This window comes from Poecilia mexicana, unplaced genomic scaffold, assembly GCF_051168715.1.
Source record: "Poecilia mexicana isolate PSO_F unplaced genomic scaffold, ASM5116871v1 scaffold_23, whole genome shotgun sequence".
NCBI lineage: Eukaryota > Metazoa > Chordata > Actinopteri > Cyprinodontiformes > Poeciliidae > Poecilia > Poecilia mexicana.
In genome coordinates this window covers 18,653,219-18,661,997 of record NW_028263392.1, presented here as the reverse complement: position 1 = coordinate 18,661,997, position 8,779 = coordinate 18,653,219, and the positions used below count along the sequence as shown (strand labels likewise).

The following is an 8,779-nucleotide window of genomic DNA, read 5'->3' as shown; positions in this document are numbered from 1 at the left end:
CTTTCTGATCTTCTCTTTTCTTTGATAACAGACCACCTATTTTACATTTTGTCAACACAGATGTGTGGGTGCAGAGCACATGCTTCAGAAGAAATAATATCAGAAGCATGATTATGTGTTTGTATTGTAAACAGTAATACAGTTGTATGTGGGAACATTGCTCCTCACTCAGTACAAGGTCAGGCAACTGATCTTTGTTCAGTCTAAACAGATCACAAGAAGCTGCCTTGATTTGAATGTGAAGCAGAGCGCCTTAGCAATACTCAACAGCATTACTAAGGTTTCTTGTTTAGTGTACAAGTATGTTGCTTGATTTTCTTATGTGTTCTTCCCTCTTCACCTGCTCATTATTGTAAATAAGAATTTGTTCTTGGCTCACCTGGTTAAATAAATAAAATGTGGCAACCTGGGGGGTGGATTTTCTTAGTATGAACCCAAATATAAAATATTAAAGGTTACGATGACCAACAACGCCACCTAGAATAAATCCAGGAAAATATAATGTAGTAAGGACACAGGTAAGTTCTACTGGAAATGAGGAGACAAGATTCAGAAAGTTCTACAAAATTTATTAAACTTCAAAATATCTTTAATTTCCAATAATCTGAAATTGAATAGTTAAAACAGTGAATGCATTTAACAAGATAATAAAATGTCTAAATTTCAAAGGAAACTGAGGCTTACCAATGGGGGAAGTAGTGAGGGAAGGGGCAACATCCAGTGCAGAAAAAGGGGACCACCCTGGACACTACAAAAACACAACAAAAGAAAAAGGTGCTCCAACAAAACACACAAGACAAGACACCGCCACAACAGAAGCCTCAGTCCCTAAAAGACAGACAAGAAAATGAAACAATACAAGTAAAACAGTGATACAATAGCCCTACAATGTTGCACTTTATCCCCAAGGAAAGTGCAGATTAGCATTTTAAAACAATTTATAAGTAGGCAAAACAGCAGCGAGTGTCACTCCAGGTGCAATGCTGATGAGTCAGAAGGCTAAAAAGAATAGAGCAAATTATTAATACAACTGCTAACAAAAACATAACTTGCAGCAGCTGCTTACCTGTGACCTGATTAATGACTGCACTGCCAAATAATCAGATCCCCAATTCCGCCTAGATGCAGTGCAACTGTAGGAAAACGCTATGTGAAGGTTTTGTTTACATGTGTGACCTTGGGTACAGCTTTAGATCCTCTTCTTACCAGATCACTCAGATAAGTTTGTAAAAATGGACAGAGGCACTGCTGCAGATTACAAACAGTTTATTGAATTCACAAATGTTTCATGTGCAATAATAGTCAATTTATTTTATTATACCAAATGACCACACTAAAGGTGGAAGTCTATGCTGGCCCTGGGATCCTTAAAGCTGAAAAATAATTAAAACTAGAAAAAAATTTGACTGTTTGGGGGAGGAATAAGAAAACAAAAATACAACTAAATACACCCAAGTGTTCCCCAACAAAAGCACACTCACAAAAACCCCTAGTGAATACAAAGGAAAAAAAAAAAAAGAAACTCCCCTTCCACTGGTCTCAATATAAATAAAACAGCCTAGGACTCAGGGACAACATAGGTCCCAGTTTAAAACAAGTCAGCGGGCTACATAGAAAGTCCCTTTCTCAAAACAAACCCCCATAAAAGAAAAGTTTTTTAATCAACAATAAACATCTAAAAATAACTGAAACAAAAGAAAAATTGAAATCAAAACAAAAGAACTGAAACACTAGCAGGCCACCCTATACACAAAAGAAATCAAGTTAGACAAGAACATTAACCAGCCAGATAAATCATAAGACCTTCTCTAAAGTGAAACCAGCAAATGTTGCTCTTGACGTCACTCTCTAAAGTGCGTTTCCTACAACAATCAGTGGCAGAATCAGACAAATTCTAAACTCACTCCACAATTGATGTTAAACATACCTGTGGACAAGTTCTCAGCCTGCATCTGATAATCTCAGCGATCTACCTGCTTTTAAATGCAAATGCTGATTACCTGTCTCCTGTTGAGAAAAATGATTATTTTTAGTGTTTAATACAGTTTAATCCTTTTGAACAAATCTTTAAACTTTGAACAGGTTTCTGTTAGTGATTTGGAATTAAACTATGGCTGGGTAAGTATTCCAAGGAAAATGGGGTGATCTGCAGAGCTTCTCCTTGGACCCCTGTGGTCGTAACACATAGGACAGGAGGCCATGGATTAACATATGCAGGAAGGTAGAGGCCAGTATCATTTAAATTACCTTGGGAAACAGGAACTTACAGAGTTCACAGGAGATCAGAATCCTTCTGTGAACATCTGGGTTGTGTGAACATTTTAAACCACTAACATTTACCTTACAAGATATTTTTCTTAGTTATAGATAGCATGCTCTGACTGAAAACTGTATTATTTCTGACTGTTAGAATTAAATGAAAATGTTTTGTTTAGTATTAGAAAATTACTCAGGATTTATGCTAAATGAGGGTTTTGGAAAATGATTGTGTTAACTTGTATACTTAGGATTGAATATTATGTTTCATAGGTTAGAAAAAGGAATTGTACCTCATTTTGTTCTGTTGATTTTATGTTATTTTTGGTTTAAGGCAGGACTCAATCTTTTGGGATGCTGAGTGCAGAAGAGCAAAACTGAGTTTGTTAACATAAACTTTCCTTAAATTAATTACAGAATTTAAGTTTGTTCCTGAGAATCTATGTAGGGAGAGATAGCGGGAGAGACTCCGGCTTTCACACATATCTGTGAAATCCTTTTCTCTGTATATCTTTTATTTAGATGGTTTTAAAACCGCAGGAGTTCAGGATGAGGCTCTCCTCTTCGTTTGTTAAACAAAAGAGCAAATGGCCTTTGTTCACAGCAGTAAATTAGGGGAAGTTCTAAGTTTTTCTGGGTGTCCAAGGTAACTTCCAGTTGGTCAAGCGGAGGTACGCCTTAATTGAATATATTAAAAAGGAAAGACACACCTACATTATAAAAGTTCGCGACCTGGAGTAAGAAGTCAGATTGCTGCCACTATTTTGCCTTTTTTGCACCAGCTCTCTCCAAAGACGCGTCTTTGCCTTTTCTTTTTATCTTTTTGTCTCAGGTAATGAATGTATGTTTCTGTTGTTCTGCAGTTTTGTTCTTAATTCATAAGTTGTTTCTTATTGGATTAAACTCTGTAATTCTGTGACGTCAACACGCATTGTTGTTTTCCTTGTGGCTACACGTGGCCTGCCGAGAGGACCTGGGATCCAGAGGAAGAGAGAGAGCCAACTGTTTTCTAAAGTTAACTATTTTAGATATTTTCTTCCTTAACACTCCATAACAAGCCAGCTGCGCTGTCACAGCATCTTCCATATATGGGCAAGAGGAAGAGGGCGCAGCAGCACACATTCGGGGGAGACAATATGCCCCGGCTACACATGGGGTAGATGTTACTTAGCCACGCTAAGCCCTTAAGTTCCTGTCAGCAAATGAATGAACGGACAGATCGGTCCAAATATTGGAGGTGCAGCAAAGGAGGCTATGCAGATAAACCAATTAGTAGTGATGGGTCCAGCAACACCGATGCGTCGGCGTATCCATCAAGCCCCATAGACCAACGCTCGTGTCGGTGCGCGTATTGGTTTCAGCAAGTCACGTGACCAATACAGGAACTGTTTCAAAATGACGCTGGATGCCAAACTGTGTTTATAAGGAAGCGAATCTGTCAAAAGCATTTGCCAAACAAATTCTTGATCTTTTACAGCATCAACTACGGAGCAGCTTCAAAGGAAAGGTTCCTCAGTGTGGGACCATTTTGATCTTATACTGGAAAATAAATTTGTTTTCGTTTTTGTCGTTTCATCCGGTTCTTGTCAGTTTCTACTTGATCTATCTGAACCCAAATTCAGCTGAAACTGACTCTTAGTTTACTTTCATATTATGTTCTGCAGGTTAAGTGTCGCATTTGTTTAACTAAACTGTCTTATTTAAATAAATCCACCTCCTCAATGCTGAGGCATCATGAGGCATGAGAATGAAGTCCCAGATACACCTAGATAAACTCAGATATGCAGCCATTCTACAAATTACTCAGTTGCTTTTTATAAATTATTTCATACAGTGAACCCTCGCTGTAATGCGGTTCACTTTTCACGGTATCGCTGCTTCGCAGGTTTTTTTGTGCAGTTTTTTTTCTACAGTGTTCCTCGTCCTGATTGACCGCTGGTTGATTGACCATATGATTGTTAAAAACAGTCTCCGCGCTACCTGAGTGCCAATAACGTTACGGTGTTTAATACAGATTGGCCACTCAGGAGATGGAAACTGAAACTTTCGATGTCTCCTGAAAAAAAAAAAAACTGTGGCCAGAGGCAGCGCAAAACCCGACTGGAGGCTCGTTTGAAGAGATCCATCGCTCTGCTGTAGATACAGCTGTGAATCTCGCGGGGCAGGTTGGAGGAGGCGCTTTAATGACGTGACTGCGGATACATTAAGGCCCGATTGATGCACACGCACATCCGCTGACCTGAAAACAGGTTTTGTTCTTTGGTTTCAATGTAAAGTATTTATTTATGCTGTGTAATAACTGTAAAAATGAAGGTAATTATGTAGAGGAATATAATTCTACTAATAGTTAAAAGGCATGTTGTTGGTTGATTCACATTAAGATATGTTTTGACTGAAAAGAAATGTACTGTGTCAAATGTACTGGGTCAATCTGACCTACAAGTCAGAAAGGAACTCATTTCATGAGTATAGCACCTTTAAATTCCTCTATAACTACTTCACGGATTTCGCCTATCACGGGTTATTTTCGGAACGCAACCCCTAAGAAAAATATTCGCTGTAAATGCCCAGATAGCACAGAATGATTGAAACAACATTGAATCAATGTCAGCCAGAAACATTGAATCAACGTTGAACGCTGACATTGAAACAACATTGAAAGTGGTCGGTGACTTGTATGTTGAATCAACGTTAGGGTTTCAACCATTACTGACATATCAATGTTGATTCAACCATCATCTGTATGTCAACTTGTATGCATATTTGTGTTGATAGTACATTGAATCAGTTATGAATCAATGTTGATTCTACATTATATCAATGTTGAGTCAACCATCATCTGAACGTGGATCTGCATGCATATTTGTGTTGATTCTACATTGAATAAGTTAGGAATCAATGGTGATTCAACCATCATCTGAACGTGGATCTGCATGCATATTTGTGTTGATTCTACATTGAATCAATGTTGATTCAACACTCATTTGACTGTGGATCTGCATGCATATCTGTGTTGATTCTACATTGAATCAGTTAGGAATCAACGTTCATTCAACCATCATCTGAACGTGGATCTGCATGCATATTTGTGTTGATTCTACATTGAATAAGTTAGGAATCAATGGTGATTCAACCATCATCTGAACGTGGATCTGCATGCAGATTTGTGTTGTTTTTATATTGAATGAAAGCTAAGGATTTATGTACATTTTACGTCTGATAGGTCTACATCATAACATGCCACTAAAAGTTTCTTCACTGGTGTTAAACACTGTATTATTGGCAGATGATGCGTAAACTGTGTACAAAAGTTTAAAAATGACAACATGGGTTTGATTTAACATTTTATTTAAGAAAAGAGACAGATCTTTAAACATATTTGATTCCTTTTTGACTGTCAAAACAACAGTATGTTGTCCACAGAAGAACAGAGTCCATGAAGTTAAGCTTTGTACTGTATGAAGTAGGGAAACAGTACAAGTTGTGGTAACCCCAGTTTGACTCTGGTTGGCGTCACTTTGATTCCTTGTGATGTCTTCCTCTCGTTCTGGCGCATAATGAAGCGACTTCTTGACAATTTTGCTGCAGTCCTCAAGAGTCAGCTTTTGGTCAAACTGCAGAGCAACAGCTGAAAAAAATAAAAGTGAGGAAGGTGCCAGTTAGAAATATGATAAACATTTGAAAAGTTCTGAAACACAATGAAAGATTAAACACTGTACTGGTTACAGGTCTGAGAACAAATACAAACCATATAGTTCCCCATGTACACTCACTGTTAAATTAATATCTTAATCTTTCATTAATATTTATCTTAATGTTTACATATACAACTGCATTTACCCATCAAGCTGCAGTATAGTGTAGGATTTATGATATTGATATTAAATCAATATTTAAAATAAAGGGCTGTTTATCAGAAAACCTAACAATAAAACTCAGGGAGGATCAGGTTTATTTAACACACCAGAGACAAATAAATCGAACAAAAGGTGATTTATAGTGTAGTTGGAAAAATTATAATTTTTACAGAATAAACTTCCATCAAATAGCTGGTTCAATCTTCCATCAACTACAAATATTTCCAAGTTGATTAAATTCCTTAAAAAGTGTCTATATGCTAATAAAGATCCCACACAAGTAACAATAGTCCAGTTCAATTTAACCAGTTACCAATCCAAGGATCAACAGACTGAATCAGTCATTAGCAGGTTTAGTTCAGTGTTTCACCTGCCTTACATGTTAAGTGTTTCCCTTCTGCCTCACCTGGATTGAATCTGTGGATGATTAACAACCTTCTGCACTTCTTGATGGCTGCAGACGGTCATGTAATCATCCAACTCAGCTGTTCTGGTACAGAGGCTCATTTAAGCACGTCCCTAAGCATATCATAATAAAAAGTTAAAAACAAGTGATTACTATCACAACAATTTAAAGCCCACCTGGACCAGCCAGCCTTACACTTCCTTGTCCACCACATGTTCTCCCAGACCAAACAATAGGCCCCACCCTATTTTAAAAACTCAAATCCCACAAAATCTCGCAGGATTTCATACTTAGGCCTGGAGTGGTGGGTAGGATGAAAATAATACAAAAGGAGACATGACCTCAATTATTAAGAATATCCGTTTTGCCCCAAAATAACCAGGATTACTATGGGCACAAAACAATGCCCTTATTTTTCAATAAACACATTTAAGATCAAAGTAATATTGAAAAACTTACCATAAAAGTGCTCAGCGGAGAATTCAATTCAGAAGCCGGTAGCAAACAAGCCAGCAGCAAAGTGGCTGTTTGGTTGGGACAAACCACAAGTGTAAAATTGGGGAGGTGGACTGTACAACTCCTAGTACAGACTTGTAGATGTTTTTGTGTCAACACATTATGCACAGTCAGTAATAATATTTACAGACAAGTAAGAAAATGTACAGAAAGGAATCACAACCCACTGTTCTCAACATGTAGTGCTTAATTTGAAACATGATTAACCCCCACCTAGTAATAAAATGTTCTGACCCAGAGCTCAAGGAGGGGGAGGGAAGAAGGGATGAGAGGGGGTAAAGAGGAGAAGGTTGGGAGGAGCGGCTGGGTGGGGGAGGTTTGGGAGGGAGTAGGGGGAGATGAGGAGGTGATGAGGGCTGCAACAAACTGCCCAGATTGCACACAACGGTAAATAAACGTTGAATTATAGTTAGAATGGTTGATCTTTGGTTGAGGTCAACAACTGACGGTTGATCAACCATCAAACAACCATCCACCTCCAGCCAAGTAACCAATGTTGAAACTGTGTCATTGAGTCAATGTTGTTTTGTGGTTGAAATCTAATGAATGAAATGCTAATGTCTGATCAACGACTGATCAATGTTGAATCAATGTTGAATCAATGTCAGCTGTTTTGCCACACCCCTTCCCCTCCTCTCCTCCTCATCAGAGCTCTGGGTCAGAGCATTTTATTAGTGAGTGGGGGGTATTACATTCTAAATTAACCTCTATAAAGGATAGTGGGTGAAGATTCATTTCTGTACATTTTCTTTCTTTTTCATAAAAAAGTCCTACTGACCATTTGTGTGTGATATATTGACACAAAAACATCTACAACTTACTACAAGGAGTGGAGCGGTCCACCCCCACCATTTACATGAGTGGGATGTCCCAAACACACAGCCACTTCGCTGTTGGCTTGTTGGCAAAAGATGTTAATTCAATGTTGAATTGCTATCATGTGCAATCTGGGCAGGTGCAGAGCTAGGGGGGGGGGGGGGGGCTGGGGGTGCAGTTTCAAGTCGCTTAAATATCTGATTATAGACTGAGAAAGTCTACCGCCTGTTGAGAAAGGTCTATTTAATGTTAAAGTTACTTTCCCTCAATGGAATATATACTAGTCAGTCCCAGTGACCGTTTCACTCACGGTTTAGCCGATGTGTTTCCTGGGTAAAGATCAAACAAAAAACGCAGACCAACCTCCCCGCCCCTCGCTCAACAGTTTCTGGTAGCGCAGGCGATAAACGTCAGGGGCCTGGTGATTCGTTAGGGGTCCGGTAATTAGCCCCGCCCCCCGGCCCAACGCTGACTTGTTCCGCTAGTGAATCTGGGTACAGAACGGAATCACAACTCAGTGTTGTCAACACATAGTGCTTAAGTTAAAACGTGATTAACCCTCACCTAAAAGGGGTTGTGCTGTGGTGGCGCAGGGGTTAAGCACAAACCACAATCAAGGCCTCAGTCCTCAACGCAGCTGTCACAGGTTCAATTCCTGACCTTGGCAACCTTTGCTGCATTACCCCCCTTCTCTCATTACCCCCCTTCTCTCATTACCCACTTTCCTGCCAATTAACTATCAAATAAAGGCCACTAGCCAAAACAATCTTTTAAAAAATAAAATGTGAAAAATGAAAAACCCTCACTTAAAATTAAAGTTGTTTCACCCGATTGAGGGGTAGATGGGCCCAGGTGGGGGGAAAGAGGTGTGTGTGTGTTTTTGACGGGTGGAGGGAAGGGGGTTGGGCGTTTGAATGGCAGGCGGTGG

General features: G+C 39.1%; 2 long non-coding RNA genes across 2 annotated transcripts; both read right to left on the bottom strand.

Annotated features, from left to right (window-relative positions):
- Positions 1-548: 548 nt before the first annotated feature.
- LOC148152568 (uncharacterized) lies at positions 549-3,671 on the bottom strand. The gene is made up of 2 exons (XR_015762187.1): positions 1,804-3,671; positions 549-1,248 (listed from the first exon to the last, which is right to left on the bottom strand). It is a non-coding gene; the product is annotated as an uncharacterized LOC148152568 (long non-coding RNA).
- Positions 3,672-5,587: 1,916 nt separating this feature from the next.
- Positions 5,588-7,269, bottom strand: LOC148152567 (uncharacterized). Its single transcript, XR_015762208.1, has 2 exons — positions 6,520-7,269; positions 5,588-5,884 (listed from the first exon to the last, which is right to left on the bottom strand). It is a non-coding gene; the product is annotated as an uncharacterized LOC148152567 (long non-coding RNA).
- Between the last annotated feature and the right edge of the window lie 1,510 nt (positions 7,270-8,779).